The sequence below is a fragment of the Rhinolophus sinicus genome, linkage group LG11, assembly GCF_036562045.2.
Source record: "Rhinolophus sinicus isolate RSC01 linkage group LG11, ASM3656204v1, whole genome shotgun sequence".
NCBI classification, from domain to species: domain Eukaryota; kingdom Metazoa; phylum Chordata; class Mammalia; order Chiroptera; family Rhinolophidae; genus Rhinolophus; species Rhinolophus sinicus.
Window position 1 is genome coordinate 28601997 of NC_133760.1, and position 17659 is coordinate 28619655.

The following is a 17659-nucleotide window of genomic DNA, read 5'->3' on the forward strand; positions in this document are numbered from 1 at the left end:
TGTGAGCCAAAAAAATTAGAAACAAAGCTGCTCTGTTTACCAAGAATTCCATTTTCCCCATTGTTCTCCACTAGGGACATTCCTGAATTGGTAAAAAAGGGACTGGTTCAGCCCAAGTCCTGGCAGTTGATCAGCTGTGGAAGTTGGGAGACAGAGAGAATGAGGATAAGTCTGACACTTTAAGGAGCGCCCAGCCTGAGCTGAGACAGAAAGCAGATGCTCAGGACACTGTGATCAGGTCAAAGGAAGCGGGACACCAGGGCAGGGGCCTGGGGGCACAGAGGGAGCGCCCCCTTGGAGAGGCGGCAGCTGGAGCAAACAGGACTGGCAGCTTTTTCTGCATTGAGGACGGCTTGTGGGAGAGTGAGGGGGGGTGTGGGACATGGAGGAAGGAGAGATAGGGGGACGCAGAATTGGGTGGGCAGATGAAGGGGGAAAAGCATTCCACTCAGGGCACAGCGGGTGCAAAGGGATTGAGACCAGTCAGCCATTATGACGGGCGGGCTGCATGGGTGGGGGCCTTACCTCTTTGAGGATCAACACCACTGAGGATGCTGAGAAAAGCAGAAAACCCTCCTCTTTCCCCTCAAATGCAAATGTCCGCTTATGTACTATATTTTTGAGTTATTTTTACTTTTTTATTGTGGTAAAATATATGTAACATAAAAATTACCATTTTATTTTCTAAAATAAATTTTATTGGGGAATAGTATGTTTGTCCAAGGCCCATCACTTCCCAGTAATTGTCCTTCAATCTAGTTGTGGAGGACACAGCTCAGCTCCAAGTCCAGTTGCTGTTTTCAATCTTTAGTCGCAAAGGATGCAGCCCACCATCCCATGCGGGAATTGAACCAGCAACCTTGTTGTTGAGAGCTCGCGCTCAGTGGCAGCTCGTTGTCGTCAATCTAGTTGTGGAGGGTGCAGCTCACTGGCTCATGTGGGAATCGAACCAGCAACCCTGTTGTTCACAGCTCATGCTCTAACCAACTGAGCCATCAGGCTGCCCCCAAAATTACTGTTTTAAATGTTTTAAGTGTACAATTAAGTGACATTAAGCACATTCACAATGTTGTGTGACTACCAACACTATTTCCAGAACTTTTTCATTGTCTCAAGCAGAAACTCTGTACTCATTAAACAACTCCCCTTCCCCTCTCCCCAGCCCCTGGCAACCTCTGTTGTACTTTCTGTCTCTAGAATTTGCCTGTTCTGGATACTTCAATATACAACGTCTGACAATTAAGTTCGAGAACTTCTTGCAACGATGTTGCTAACTTTTTTTGATATCAGAGGGATTCTTCATTATGAATTTGTACCAATTGGACAAACTGTTAATCATGTTTACTATTTGGAAGTGCTGAAAAGGCTGCGTGAAAAAGTTAGGCAACCCTGAACTTTTAGCCAACAATTCATCGCTCTCGCATCACAGAAATGCACCAGCTCACACGGCACTGTCTGTGAGGGAGTTTTTAGCCAGTAAACAAATAACTATTGGGACACCCTCCCTACTCACCTGATCTGGCCCCCAATGACTTCTTTCTTTACCCGAAGATAAAGAAAATACTGAAATTTTGCTTTGAAGATAAAGAAAATACTGAAAAATTGCTTTGAAGGGTGGACTAGGCGCTGGCGTCGGTGCATCACTTCCCAAGGGGAGTACTTCGAAGGTGACCAGAGTGATATTCAGCAATGAGGTATGTGGCACTTTTGCTAGGATGAGTTCGCGAACTTAATTATCCGACCTCATATGTGCAATTTTTAAAGAACAGCTTATTGAGGTAAAATTGACATGTAATATAAACTGCACAAAAGTATACAATTTGCTAAATTTTGAATATAAATACCATAACCTAGATAACGACTGTATTAATCACGGCCAAAAGTTTCCTGATGCCCCTTGAAATTCCTTCCCCCCCATCCTTCCTCCCCACACATCCACTGGTCTGCTTTCTGCTTGTATAGCTTAGTTTGTATTTTCTAGAGTTTTAAATCAGTGGAATTACACAGTATGTGCTCTTTCTTTGGGGAGGTTTGGTTTTTCTCACTCTGCGTAAGTATTCTGGGCTTCGTTCATGTTGTTATGTGTATTAATAGTTCATTCTTTGCATTGTGAAGTGTTCCATTGTATTGATCTACCATATTTTTTAAAAATCTGTTCACCTGTTGATCGACATTTAGGTTGTTTCAGCTTTTGGTGCGAGTACGGAGAAATACCGTGGGTTTTTGTACAGTGACCTTGTGTCCTGCTACCTTGCTGTTCTTGTTTATTGGCTCAACTTGTTGCCAATTTTAGGGGAAAAGCATTCAGTCCTTCACCAGTTAGATGTAAGTTTCTCATAGATGCCCTTTTCCAGGCTGAGTAAATTCCCTTCCATCATAGTTTGCTGAGAGTTTCTGTTGGAAGTGGATGTTGAATTTTGTCAAAGGGACATAGTCCTCTGCATCTTTTTCAGTTTGCTAACATGTTTTTTTTGTTTTGTTTTTTTTTCAAATAAAGCCAGCCCTTCATTCCTGGTACTGCATGTGATTAGCTTAGGACCTGGGGATCCAGCTTCCTCCTGGGGATCCAGCTTCCTCCAGAGCGTCCTGGGTCTTATCCCCATTTGAAGACTGGGCTTTGGGTGCTCAGTCATCCAGGTAGAGGGAGGGAGGGGGCAAAGGGCTAGGTTAGGGAGAGCGCGCCCTGCCGCCTGACACAGTGGCTTGGGCCTGCCCAGGTGAAGCCCCAGGTGACCGTCCCAGGTGAGCCTCCGACCAACAACGTGACGTGACTGTGACGCGACCTCTGCTCTCGCGCTGTCTTGCCGGGGAGATGCCTGAGCTGAGGGCGCAGCCCTTGCATCACCTGGAGTCTCAGTTTCCGCACCCGCGAAACGGAGCTGGTGGTGGCTGGGCCGCGGACTGCCGCCCATCTGTGCACCCCACGAGGGGTGCTCTTCTGAGAAATGAAAGTAATGATCCTTTCTCCCCGGACTGCTGTACCCACCATGAGCGCGTGGTGACAAACCACTAAGAGGAGATGAAAGCACCCGACGGCCCGGGTTCCAACCCGGATGCCTTGGCTCAGCCTTGTGTTTCAGTCTCTCCGTCTTGTCTCCTCACTTGGAGAGTAGAGCTAACGAGACCGCGAGATGTAAGATACTGATGAGAAATCGGTGTCATTACGCAGATGAGCGAGCAAGTGCACTGGCAAACGCCTGGCACAGTGCGGCGGGGCACATGGGAAATGCTGGGTAAACATCTCACCGGTGCCCAGAGCTGGTGCGGCTGCGGTGAAGGCTTGTCCTGGAGCTGGAGGAGCCACAGAGGCGGCCAGTGGCAGAAATGCAGCAGCAGGAGAGGGCATTTACCCTGCTCTGCAGGAAGTTCGCAGTGGTGTGCCTTTCGGTGCCGCTGCCTCCAAAGAGGGCATCGTCTCTATGCCCCACTCAGGTACCAGTGGGGAAGAGAGGCTCAGAGCTAGAGCTAGAATTGGAGCCCAGAGGCCCCTGGTCGTTTGGAGAGGTGTGCAAACTTCCAAAAGGTGACGGACGTCCCCAGGATTGATGCTAACTCTGGTTCCACATTGAGGGTAGAAGCTGAGAGAGGAGGAAGGAATCAAGGTAGCCAAGGGAACTTGGTGGATTCTCCCCTTCCTCATCCTAGCCTTCTGCCTGGTTTTCCTCCAACTTCTCAGACTGTGGAGTGTTTAGCGGACCCAGTTCTCCTTCTCTGTGGGCACTTCATTATCGGGCCCAAATGTCCAACTCCTTCATTCAGATACTGTTCACCCGATGGTATCGTGTCCCGTGTGCTGAGACAGCACCAGGGTCGCTGGTGAGGCCAGAACATGACTCTCCTGGAGATCATTCTCGTGGGGAGAAAACACACAAATGAACACCGTCAAGATCCGGTCAGAGTGGCCAGGGCTTATGCAGAAGTGCCGCAGGGGGTGCAACGGGGTGACCTGGGATAGCCAGAGAAGGCCTCTCCATGCAGGTGATGTTTGAATTGACAAGAAGGAGCCAGCTGGGCAAAAATCTAGGGTGGAACATTCTAAGGCAGAGGGAACAAGCAAAGTCCTTAAGGAGGAGTCAGTGTGATGTGTGGCCCTGCGGTCAGTGCTCGGACAGTGGGTGGAGCTTGTGGAGGGATCACCTTGCAGCCTGCCAGGAAGTCAGGGGGAGAAGTTAGGATTTATTCCAAGTGTAGATTCCAAGATTCTTCTGCAAATGAATGGAATTGTATTCTTTCCTCACCTTCTGTCTTTTGTATTTTGGAGGACTCCTTTTTTTTTAGAAATACATTTGAGGGGGCTCTCAGAACTGGAAGGAGGAAGGGTTAACGCCCACTATGTTAGATTCCTGTTACCCACTGTTGTACCTATTTCCCGACCGCTGTGGGGTGAGAGCTTCTGCCACCAACAGCAGAGCCTTGCCAGAGACACTTGGGAGGTTATACTACTTCATCCCCCACCCAGAGGGGTGAGGGACTGAGTGGGGGTGGGAGGCCCGGAGGGGGACCTGCGAAAGCCCAGCCTCCTTGGGAAGACTCTGTGCTGTTATTTAAATATGCTTCAGAGCCTCTGAGACTTGTCCTTCCCTATCCTGCTCCCCTGCGTCCTTCACAGGTGTCTCCTGAGAGCATGCAAAACTGAACCGCTGTCTCCAGCTTTGCTTTGGGGAAGCCACGCTCAGGCCATTAAGGAGCCATGTGTTCTCTGATTTAGAAATTGGGGTTCTGGGATCAGAGGGTTATTCCTTCCAGCTCTGAAAGTCTCTAAAATTGTGTGATTTACTCAGTCACACAGCAAATTAGTGGCAGAGCCAGGCCCACAAACCACTCACAACCTGAAGACACCAGGGGTAGGGGTGGGGCCTGCTGATAAATATGGTGCAGACGCCAAGGTCCAAGGTGCCAAGATCCAGGATTGCAGCTGTGGTTTGCCAGCCTCTGGACTCCCAGATCAAGCTTCATCTTAGGTAAGGCCCCCCTCTGCCTGTATGACTCCAGAGACCTGAGTCCGAACTCCACCCCCTTCCCTCTGTTCTGGAATAATTCACAGTGAAGTGTAAAAGATTGGCAGCTCAGAGACAATGCATCCTGTAAAGAAGTTGCTTGTCAATCCAAACACAATTTTTTTTTTTTTTTAAAGGGAACAGAACTTTATTGGGGAACCGTGTGTACTTCCAGGCCTTTTTTCCAAGTCAAGTTTTTGTCCTTTCGATCTTAGTTGTGGAGGGTGCCATTCAGCTTCAGGTTGTTGTCCTTTGAGTCTTAGTTGTGGAGGGCACAGCTCAGCTCCAGGTCCAGTTGCTGTTTTCTAGTTGCAGGGAGCACAGCCCACCATCCCTTGCGGGAGTCGAACCGGCAACCTTGTGGTTGAGAGGACGCACTCCAACCAATTGAGCCATCCTGGAGCTCCGCGGCAGCTCGGCACAAGGTGCCGTGTTCAATTTTCAGTTGCAGGGAGCACTGCCCACCATCCCTGCGGGAGTCCAGGAATCGAACTTGGCAACCTTGTGGTTGAGAGCCCGCACTCCAACCATTCGGGAGGCAGCTCAGCTCAAGGTGCCGTGTTCAGTTTTTAGTTGCAGGGGGCGAAGCCCACCATCCCTTGCGGGAGTTGAGGAATCGAACTGGCAGCCTTATGGTTGAGAGACCACTGGCCCATGTGGGAATTGAACTGGCAGCCTTTGGAGTTAGGAGCATGGAGCTCTAATCGCCTGAGCCACCAGGCCGGCCCCCCAAATACAATTTTAATTCGATGGACTTTTTGTCAGGATGATAAAGTGAGTTAGAAAAATGCATACAGTGCAATTCTGTTTTTGAGGTCATATCAAGGGACTCCTCAGCTTTCCCAGGGATTAACTTCCCCACCCCCATTTCTGCTTAGCCTCACCCTCCTCTCCCCGTAATCAGACCATATGTGTTGAGAAATACTCCGAGTCTTCCTCAGGTTCCCACAGCAGGCCTGTCAAAGGTATGAGTCACTGGAGGGGAAGGTGACTCAGCTAAAAAATAAGTTCGCCAAAAGTGCATTTTTTAAAGAGAACAGATTGGTGGATTGAGCTAAGCTTCCTGGTAAGTGGCTTATTTCTCGGAAGAGTAGAGGACTGTGTATGATTTAGTAAATTTCCATGCCATTTTCTAATGGGTTGGCATCACTTATTGGCTCAGGAAGGTTTGTAGCGTAGGTCTGGGGACAGCAGGGAGCGGCAGTTCTGAGGAATGGCAGCCACTCCGAAAGAGGCCTCAAGTCCTGTCTCTGCCCTTACCGCCCAAGAAGCCTTGGACAAGTCATGTACTTTTTCTCAAGCATAGTTTCTTTATCTGTAAAATGAATGGAACTGAATATTCCAGAATCTTGTTACTCAAAGTGTGGTCTGCAGACCAGTAGCATTTGTAACACTTGGGAGCTTGTTGGAAATGCAGAGTCCTAGGTCCCACCCCAGACCCCACTGAGCCAGACTCTGTATTTTAACAAGATTTCCAGGCCATTTGTATGCACATCACAGTGTGAGGAACCCTGCTCTGCACCAGACTACTCAAACGTGATCCTTAAACCAGCATATCAGCATCATCCAGGAGAAGCTTGTTTAAAATGTAAGTTCACGGCCCCAGACCTATTGAATCACATAGCTAAGGGCAGGGCCTGGGAGCCTGTGCTTTAACAGCCTCTTCAGGTGACTCTTAAGCAACACTGACTGACCTTGAGAAGCACTGAAATTCAGGTCTGATGTCAATTCTAGCCCAGGCTTGGCTGTCGAGCGGCTGTTGTATGAAGAGCTTGTTCTGTGCTGCTTTGTGGCTTCCTGAAACGCTCAGAGACCAGCACTTCACAACAATCCTGTGATGTTGTTTTGCCCTTATCTTTGCTCTGCCAGAGAGAACACTGATATTTAAAGGAGTTCAAGTCAGTTGCCCAAAGTCTTTCTACAATATCATGCATAGCAATATTGGCATAAGATGTTTTTGGCAAAGGCAGGGAGCTGTTATAGGGTAATAAAACTCTAAATATTCAACGTTACCTGTTTGAAGCTCTTGAAACAAGAGCTGGGGTAGATGTTGTGGTTCTTGATCAAGGCTTAGGAGCTCTTGAACTTCAGCTCTTCTCTTTTACTGTTTAATGTCTTGTATAGATGATACATTCATATGGTTTGACTGTCATGCAAAAAAGGACCAGAGTGAAAGTTTTTCTTTCACTCCTAGTTCATAACCACCCACTACCCCCGTCCCCAGGCAACTGTTTTTAGTTTACTGGGTCTAATTTAATTAAAGTTGATCTTTGGGACAGCTGAGGTATCTCCTGATATATGGTTCTCCTCATGACCCCCCAAATCTCTGGATTTGCAGTATATGTATATATTTTTCCAATTCACTTTATCACCCTGACAAAAAAAATCTATGAAATTACAGATTTATTTGGCTTAACAAGTATCTTCTTTTTTTTCTTTCTTGTTTTTAAAGATTTTATTGGGGAAGGGGAACAGGACTTTATTGGGGAACAGTGTGCACTTCCAGGCCTTTTTTCCAAGTCAATTTGTCCTTTCAATTTTAGTTGTGGAGGGTGTAGCTCAGCTCCAGGTCCAGTTCCCGTTTCTAGTTGCAGGGGGCACAGCCCACCATCCCTTGGTGGGAGTCGAACCGGCAACCTTGTGGTTGAGAGGATGCACTCCAACCAACTGAGCCAGGGAGCTCAGCGGCAGCTCAGCTCAAGGTGCCATGTTCAATCTTAGTTGCAGGGGGTGGAGCCCACCATCCCTTGCGGGACTCGAGGAGTTGAACCAGCAACCCTGTGGTTGAGAGCCCACTGGCCCATGTGGGAATCGAACCAGCAGCTTTTGGAGTTAGGAGCATGGAGTTCCTACCGCCTGAGCCACCGGGCCGGCCCGCATCTTCTTTTAAGGATGCACCATTTCTGGGAGGTTCGAAGCTGCCACTCTTCCGTATTTTAGTGTGAATAATTCTAATATAGGATCTCTTTTTGCACATACAAATAAATATACACAAATTGAATACACACTGTTCTGTGCCTGGCTTGTTTCACTGAAAATATAATGCTATTTTATTGTGTGATGAACTCAGGTTGTTTTCAATCTGCTGTCACAGACACTCTTTGCACCTTTGGCATTTTGCAGGTGCATGTTATATATCTATGATAAATTCCCAGAAATGGGATTGCTAGAGATCTGCATGTGTAATTTTGAGAGATAGTGCCAACTTTCCTAAGGTTAGTACCAATTTACACCTTCACCAGTTTTGGATGAGAAGTTACTATTCTCCCACATGTTTTCCAACACATTAAAATTACCACATTACTGGATTTTTACCAATCTGATAGGTGAAAAACAGTGACTCAACTGAGTCTTACTTTAAATTTTTTATGAGAAGTTTTAAACTTTTATTTTAAAAGGACCATTTCTCTTTCTTGTTCCATGACTGTCTTACTCATGTTCTTTGCTTATTTTAAAAATTGGATTGTTGCTTTTTTTTTTTTTTTTACTTCTGGTAGCTGTTTATCTATTAGGGAGATTAGCCTTTTGCCTCTGATATAAGTTGCATCCACTTTAGTGTTTCCCTTTTATTTTGTTGATGGTTTGTTTTGTATGCACGAGTTTTTATTGTTATGCAGCCCAGTCAAATTTATCAGTCATTTCTTTTATGGCTTCTGAATGTTGAATCAAGTTACAAAGGTCTTCCTCACTTCAAGATAATAGGACATGTCCTTTTTTTCCTTCTATTTTTTACGTTCAAATTTTGATCCATTTGGAATTCATCCTGATGCTGTGAGGTATATAGATCCAACCTTTTTTTTTTTTTTAAAACCCCGATCGTTATCTTTCTCCCACTGAATCGAGGAACTGCTTTATTATAAGCTGGTTATCACAGGTCTTTTCTCATACATATGTGGGTCTATTTCAGAACTTGTTACTCTTTTCCATTGGTTCCTCTTTCTATTCGTGTTCAGTATTGTTCCCACTGTTTTGCTTACTAAGCTTTACAATATTTAAAAATATTTTTTAATTATATGGAAGCCCTGCTTTCTTATTTTTCAGGCTATTCTTGTTTCTTTGTTTTCTCTATTTGAACTTTAAAATCTGGTATCTAATTATGCACACATATGTTGTGTTTTTATTGGAATTGCTTTAATAAAAACTGAAGTATAACACACATACAGAAAAGTGTATAAATTGTAGGTAGACAGCTTGATGAGTTATCACAAAGTGAACCCAGAGTAAAGTGAACCCAGATCTGGAACAGGAGCCACCCCCCACCCACCCACCCCCGGCACCCCACTCCCCAGGCCCCTAAACAGTTACTCTCCTAGTCTCTTCCAAAAGGTAATCATCATCCTTGTTTCCCATGTTCTAGATTGGTTTTGCTGTTTTTGTTTTTAACTTTATATACATGGATGCTTTTGCATATGGCTTCTTTTGCTCAGCGTTATATTTGTGAGGGTTTTTTCAATCCGTTCTCCTGTTGATGGACTTTCAAGTTGTTCTCAGTTTTTGGCTATGACACATGGCTTTTGGTGCCCATATATATGCATTTCTGTTGGATGTTTACTTATGAGAGGAATTTCTGGGCCATGGGACATGCATATGTTCAACTTTAGAAAATACTGCCAAACTGCTTTCCAAAATAGATGTGTAACAATTTGCCCTCCTTCCAGTAGTATCTGAGAATTCCAGTTATTCCCAGTATTGTAACATTTGGTTTTGTGGGTCTTTTAAATTTAATTCATTCTGTTCTCTGTAGTGGTAATTAATTGTGGTTTTGGTTTTCACTTCTCTAATGACTAGTGAGGTTTAGCACTTTAAAAAATATCTATTGGCCAATTAAATATCCCCTTTTGTCAAATGTATTGGGATTGCTTTAAATTTACACATTAACTTCAGAGAAGGGACATTTTTATGATTTGAATCTGCCTATGGAAGAACGTAGTATGTCTTTCCATTTTTTTAAGTCTTGTGTGTCCTTAAATATTGTTCACAGTGTTTTTAGTACATAACTTGTATATTTTTTGATAATTTTATTCGTAGATATTTTATCTTTTTTGTGGAGTCTTTTCTAACTGGCTATTGTTTGTAGTCATTTCTTAGTTGATTCTCTTGGATGTTCAAGGCTTATAATCATAGCATCTATAAATAAAAATAATTTACCTCCTCCCATCCAATTCTTTATTTTCATTTTTATTTTTATTGAGATATAATTGACATATAATATTACATTGGTTTTAGGTATACAACATAATGATTTGATGTATGCGTATGTATGTATTGTGAAATTATCACCACAATAAGTTTGGTAACTATCCATCACCACACATAGTTACAAATTATTTTCTTGTGATAAGAACTTTTAAGATTTAGTCTCTTAGCAACTTTCAAACATACAATACAATATTGTTAACTATAGTCACCATGCTGTACAGTATATCCCCCATCCAATTCTTACATCTCTAATTTCTTTAGCTTATCTAATTGAATTGGCTGATACCTCTCATACAGAGTTAGTGGGCATGTGTGTATTGTTCCTAACTTCAGTGGGAGTGTTTCTGATGTTTTCCAGTTAAGCAAAATTCTGGCTTTTATCTGAAATTTGTATATTTTATCATGTTAAAGAATTATCCATTGATACCTTCTTTAATGACGTTTTCTTCAGGAAAAGGTGTTGAATTCGTCAAATGCTTATTTAACATTTATGGATCTCCTAGGATCTATTATTATGTTATATTAAGAAGATTCCTAATACTGAACCATTCTTGCACTCCTGGAATAAATTCCCTTTACTTTTTATGTGCTGTGCCACGATCCTGGAGAATCTTCTTTAAGCCAACAGTTCTGTGGGCTCCTCTGGAAAAGGACTGTGGACATGGACACAGTCTGCATATATGGGCTGAAGTTTCCTTTCCTGAAGTAAAGAACCATTGGTTTGATGTTCTTCTAGGAAACCCAGGTCCAAATTCCTTCCTGGTGTAATGGACAATAGATATTGGGGTTTTTCACTGAGTTAGAAAAAAATCTGCATGGTTCTGATTTCAGCCTTTTTCAGTTTTTGGTTAACTTTCAAACCACAGCATACCAAAACCCCAAAAACAAAACTAAACAGCCTTTATCCTGTTACACTTGATTTTGTTTATATAATGCTTTGGAGATGTCCCAATAAGCTTTTAGAGTCTCTGGGCTATTATGAAACTAAACTTGGGACTCACTGCCCTGTTTCTGAAGAAGGGGGGGTGGGGGGAAGAAGTTAAAAGAGTCTGGGTCTTTTTTTTTTAAAGATTTTTATTGGGGAAGGGGAACAGGACTTTATTGGGGAACAGTATGTACTTCCAGGACTTTTCCAAGTCAAGGTGTTGTTGTTTCAATCTTAGTTGTGGAGGGCGCAGCTCAGCTCCAGGTCCAGCTGCCGTTGTCAGTTGCAGGGGCCACTGCCCACCACCCCTTGAGGGAGTCGAACTGGCTCAGCCCACACTTCAACCAACTGAGCCATCTGGCCACGTGGGAGCTGAGCAGCAGCTCATTGACTTCATTCTAGTTGTGGAGGGCGCAGCACGTTGGCCCATGTGGGAATCCAACCGGCAAGGCAGCTCCGTTGCCCAGAGCTCGTGCTCTAACCAACTGAGCCACCCATCCGCCCCCAAGAGTCTGGGTCTTTTCACAGAGAAAAACCTTTGGGTTCTCTGTCACGGGGAATGCAGTGCCCAGTCCACAGAAGAGGCATCCACTTGGCAGAGCATTCCAGTGGTTAAGACAATAGCTCTAAGCCAGTTGTTTGGGCTCCGATCCCTTCTTTATGGTTTACTACTTGGGTAACCTCTGACGCATTCCTTCAGCCCTCTGGTCCTCAGTTTCCTCATCAACAAATGAAGATAATAATAATAGGTCCTACCTCTAGCCTCACTGTGAGGATTCAATAAGTTAATGCATGGCAAGTTCCTTGGCATATAGTAAGTACCCCATAAAGGTGGGGGACCTGAACGGGGATTAAAACATCCAATGGGGATTGGGCCAGTTGGTCTCTACATTCATTAACCTTCCTGACCTTCATGGACCCTAAACCTCGTGGACATAACTGTACAGTGTGCTTAGACGAGTGACCGGCAAGTTCTCAGGGCCAGGGGCTTCTCAGATAAAGCAAAATAATGAAATTAAAAACCTGCTTTTGTAAGTATCTAGACTACGGAACAGGCTGAAGATTCCTTAAGGTTGACATGTCAGATAATAAATTTGTGAGTGAGTGGGAAGAAGAGTTGGGCCGAAGCTCTTGGCGCCTAACCAAGCTTTTCTGTGGTCTTTAATTCTGAGGTTTGGAGCTCCCTCAAAAGTGAGCTGGTTCGCTTTTGAATGGGGCATCTGCAAAGTGGTTCTCGGGTAGTTCTGCCTATAGTCCTATAGTATTTATGTTTCAGATGGTGTAGGGGGCATTTTTTGCAGAGGGAACAGCTTTGCAAGGTGGATGAGTGTGAAGGGCGAGCCACCGGGTAGGGTCTCACTGGCAGTGCCTGGGTCCTCCCACTAGATGTGAATTCTGAACAGTATTGGGTTGGCCCTCCTTCTGGTGTTCTGATTTGGTGAAATGGGAGTCAGGTTGGAGCCTTTGTCACCAGCTTGCTGTTTCCAATTAGCTATTTTAAATTTTTTAATATCAGAGTATAATTTACTTAAAATAAATTGCACAGACGTTAAACATTCCATTTGATGGTATTTTAATTTCCCAGGACTACAGAACAAAAGACCACAAATTTGGGCTCTCAAAGGAATAGAATTTATTCTTTCACAGGTCTGGAGGCTAGAAATCCAAACTCAAGTAGTCAGTAGGTCCATGATCTCTTGGAAGTCTCTAAGGGAGGATCTTTCATTGCCTCTTCCTGGCTTCTGGTGGTTGCATGCAGTTCCTAGCATTCCCTGCTTGTGGACATATCATTCCACTCTGTCTCCGTCGTCACATGGCATTCTCCCTGTGTGTCTCTATTTTCTCTTCTCATAAGGCCACCAGTCATTGGATTAGGGCCTACCCTAATCTGGTATGACCTCATGCTAATTTAACTAACTACATCTGCAAAGACCCTATTTCCAAATAAGGTCATGTTCTGAGATTCATGGTGGACATGAACTTTGGGGGGACACTATTCATCCCAGTACAGACGGTTTTTGACAATGGTGTATACCCATGTGAAAAACCATCCCACCCAAGAGCTAGGACATTTTCATCACCCTAGAAACTTCCCTCATACCCCTTTCCAGTTAATTCCTACCACCACCACCCACATCCGACAACCACTGTAGATTAGTTTTTTGCCTGTTCTTACATTCAAATAAATGGAGTTATATAGTGTGTATTCTTTGTGTCTGGCCTCTTGCTCATAATAAGGTTTATGAGATTATCCATGTTATTTTATTACATGGATTAGTAATTTGTTCCTTTCCTTTTGTTTTTCTTTCTTTTTTGCTGAGTGGTATTCCATTGTGCAATCAAACCGGTCTCTATATCCATTCTTCTGTTGATGGACATTTGGATTGTTTTCAGTTTTTGGAACTGCATGTTATTCATTGTATGAATATAGCAGCAATACACGTTCCTGTTCATTCTTTTTGTGGATGTAGATATGTACTTAAATTTTTTTATTGCAGTATAATTGACATAAAATCATGTTAGTTTTAAGTATACAATATAATGATTCGATATGTGTATGTATTGCAAAATGATCACCATAATAAGTCTAGTTAGCATCCATCACCATACATAGTTACAACATGTTTTTTCCTTGTGATAAGGACTTTTAAGATCTGTTCTCTTAGCAACTTTCAAATATACACTACCTATTAGTAAATTAGTGACTACACTATTAGTCACCATACTATATATGACATTCGCAGGACTTACGTATTTTATAAATGGAAGTTTGTAACTTTTGAACTCCTTCACCCATATGTGGAAACATATTTTGATTTTTCTAGGTTAAATACTAGGAGTGGAATTGCTGCGTCACAGGACAGGGGTGTGTTTAATTTTATGAGAACTGTCAGCTTTCCAAAATGATTGTACCCATTTATACTCTCAAGGAATATGTGGAGACTTCCAGTTGTTCCACATCCCTGTGAACTTGGTTTTCTTTCTTGGTGACAGTTATTTTCTTTGATGCATAGAGAGGGTAACCCTCTGCAGAGGTTTCTGTCCATGGAGCTGTCAAACTAAAGACCTTCCAGCTACTGACTTCTACCTCACTCCTTTTTGCTTTGTTTTCTTTTTTCTCCTGTCTTCCAAGGACGCTTTCAGGCACAACAGTCTACGGGAGTCCCTTTGTCCACTGTCCCTTTTTTCTGAGAGTGGCACTAGGGTGGACACTCTGTTTTTCCACTCTTGTGGTCTCCTTGCTTGTTGGAGGTCAGAGGTCGGAGGTTAGATCCTTCTGAAGGGCATGAGTCTCTGTCTTGAAGCAAAAGCTGTTTAGAGCATTCAAGGGTCCCATGTGACTAGTTGCACATTGGGTTTCTTTCTTTCACAATCAAATGAGTATTTTCCTCACAAATCTCTATTGATGGTGCAAAAGCAACAGCAATAAAGGAAATCATTCAAAATTAAAAGTGAGTGTGGGTGTGTGTGAGAGTGTACCCCTCTTGTCCAGAGTTGATTCCCTCCTTGAACCCTGAGCTGCTGGGAGAGGCTCTGGCCACCCGGGACTCTGAACTGGAATAAGCAGGTTGGAAAATAATTCTCGTACTTTTATTAACCTTTCTTAAATATATGTAGAGCTCATATTTATTTCAATGTTTAATATTAGAAGTGTTTTGGGTCTTTATTTAGAAGTTTAATGATTTTCTGTGACCAGAAATATGCCATAGGAACATAACTCCTGTTTATAGGGTATCAATCAGCCTATGGTAAAATTGGCTTCGTTATACGTCATTTCACCTAAAGTTGCAGTTTCCAAGAGCCCATTGATGTTAAATGAGGACTTACTGTACTGAGCTTCTACTATGCACCATATATGCCAGATCAGGTTCTAAGCTTTCTGTATATAGAAACTTGGGAAATCCTGGCATAACTCTTTGAGATCAGAATTTCGTGTGAAACCATTTTACAGATGAGGAACCCAAGGCCAGAGAATCCTTACCTCGCCCATGGCGAGGTGGAGCCAGAATTTGAACCAGACATTCTGACTTCAGAGTCTGTATTCTATCAGCATATTTCCACCCCCACCCCCCAACCCTAAGGGCCATTCACATTTTAGAAACATAGCCACATTTATTTAAAAAGGAAACTTTATGTTGCCACCATAAATGGGATATCCACATCATTTAATCAAAAATAGATGATAACCATAAAAGGAATACTCTGATAACAGCATAATGCTATTCTAACTTGTTCCTGTTTCTGCTTCCCCAACCTCATTTTTTTTTTAATGGTTTGTGCTTTTGGTGTCATATCTAAGAGCATTTTGCCCAACTCAAAGCCACAAAGATTTTCTCCTAGAATTTTTATAGTTTCAGTTTTACAATTAAGTTATGATCCATTTCAAGTTACTTTTATGCATGGTGTGAGGTGAGGATTATGCTTAAATTTTTATTTATTTCTTTATTTATTTTTAAATTTATTTTTTAAATTTATTGGAGTGACAATTGTTTTATTTATTTATTTTTTTGTATAAAGCTAGTCAATATTTTCCATAGTATTGGTTGAAAGATTCCTTTCTCCTATCTTCTCTGAGTCTGGCTTTTCTCAGAGAATGGGAGGGTTGATTCTCACAGTTGCTGCAAGGAGAAAAGGTATAATCATTTTGCTACACTGATTGTAAACTGATTGGCACATGGGCAGCACTTAATAAATAGCAATTAGTTCTCAGATTATGCTAACTGCTTTCCTGTGGTTTGGCACTTAGGTTGTTTCCAGTTTTTCTTTCTTCAAGTGTAAACAGTAATATATGGATACATCAGGTGTATAGCTTTTCTTTTTTAAATTATTTTTGGGTATACTTTTGGATCTTTACCAATAGTACAAATTAGTTTTAAAGGACTTTAGATCCATGTACTCTGCCAGAAGCCACACACTGCTTTTGAATTAGCCCTGCTTCCAATCAGAGGGAGCTCCTTGGGAGGGTTAGACCCTGGAATCATAGCCGTCCCTGGGAAACCTTTTCTGCCTTCTGACCCCTCTTACTTCCCCCCTGGACCCCGGTTGGTGGTTTCGCCTCTTCCTTTTAGCTGCACACAATTTCCCATGGTACTGTTTTCTACTCATTTATAATGTCTCCTTGTCTCCCCCACTGGCCTGTGTGCCTCTCACCGGAATCACCACGTACTAGTTCCCAGCACAGTACCTGGACTCGGTAGGTACTTAATAAATGTTAACTGTCAACACAGCATCTAGTGTAGCATGACCAGTTCTGCCACTCGATCTATGGACTTCTCTGAGATTAGCGTTCAGATAATGACATTCTTTCAGCACCAGTAGCTGGTGTCACCCTTGGCTCCATGACATCTTGTTATTTAGACAGTTTTCTCTTAAGTATGAGTCATGTACCCCTGGTTAATGTTGGATGCTGTTACATGGTACCTGGATCCTGCATTAAATAACATTGAATCCCAGAATGAGGGAAATTTCTTTTCGGTTCTTTTTCAACCCTTCTTACTTCTCTAAAACATAGTTTCTCAGCCTCAGCACTATTGACATTTGGGGCCAGAAAACTTTGTTGTGGGGGGCTGCCCCACGCATGGTAGAATGTTTACAGCATCTCTGGCCTCCACCCACTAAATGCCAGTAGCACCTCCACCCCCAGTTGTGACAGACAAAAGTATGTCTAGACACTGCCAAATGTCACCCAGAGAACAAAATCCACCTCCCGGTTGAGAACTGCTCTAGGAGAAAGACAGTCTGGTGCTAATATATTTGAACACCTCTTTAACCCTTGCTAATCTTCCTTTTCTAAAAAGAGAGCAGATTCCCCAGGTCAGAGCCTTCAGCAGGCAAAGCTTTCTCACTAGAATTTAATTATGTTATTTAGCTTTCCTTGATGTTACCTTCCCACTTTGGCAAGTGAGAACTGTTTGTTGCTTAGTGAAAGTGTTAAAAAGTTTTCTTCACAAGTACATTTAAGTAAAAAGTTGAGCAAATATAGAGAAATGTATCTCAGTATATATAGATATGGCCTGAATAATTGTGCTACACACCTGGCTCTGTTAGGAAACGCTGAGTAAGGCATCGGCCTGTTTGATGCTTCTCTCACTGATAGCATTGGGCAGGTTTTCATGTTTTGTTTCACCCAAGACAACACTCCAGGCATCTGATATGGGCGCCAAGCCTTCCAGACATGGCGACATTGATCGCATACATGGGGCATCTGTCAGAAGTGTATTGCCTGCTGTAAGCATTTGGGCTGTGGACCCAGGCGTGGGCCTCACATGATAAAATTGTTCAGGTGGCTTTGAGTCTGGCTTTTCTCAGAGAATGGGAGGGTTAATTCTCACAGTTACTATAAGGAGAAGAAAGTATAAGACAGTGGTAGGTGGCTGGAACCCAGTCAACCCTTTTCTGAGAAGCAGGCATTTGCATACAAATTACATAGGCCTGGGACCTTTCTCATCTCATAGAGAAGTCAGATGTGGGAGGAAAGCACAATATTTAATTCATATCAGACATCTTGGCAAAGCTACTGGTGTCCTACTGCCTCTGC

General features: G+C 43.2%; 1 protein-coding gene across 4 annotated transcripts in view; it reads left to right on the forward strand.

Annotated features, from left to right (window-relative positions):
• Window positions 1-17659, forward strand: part of IL34 (interleukin 34) — a 57939-nt gene that overhangs the window by 18669 nt on the left and 21611 nt on the right. The window contains exon 1 of one of the 4 annotated variants that reach the window (XM_019710142.2): window positions 14671-14689. The exons of the other annotated variants lie outside the window; for them this stretch is intronic. The gene's annotated coding sequence lies outside the window, so the exon portion shown is untranslated. Of the gene's footprint in view, window positions 1-14670; window positions 14690-17659 lie in introns of those variants that run through there. 4 annotated transcript variants of the gene reach the window in all.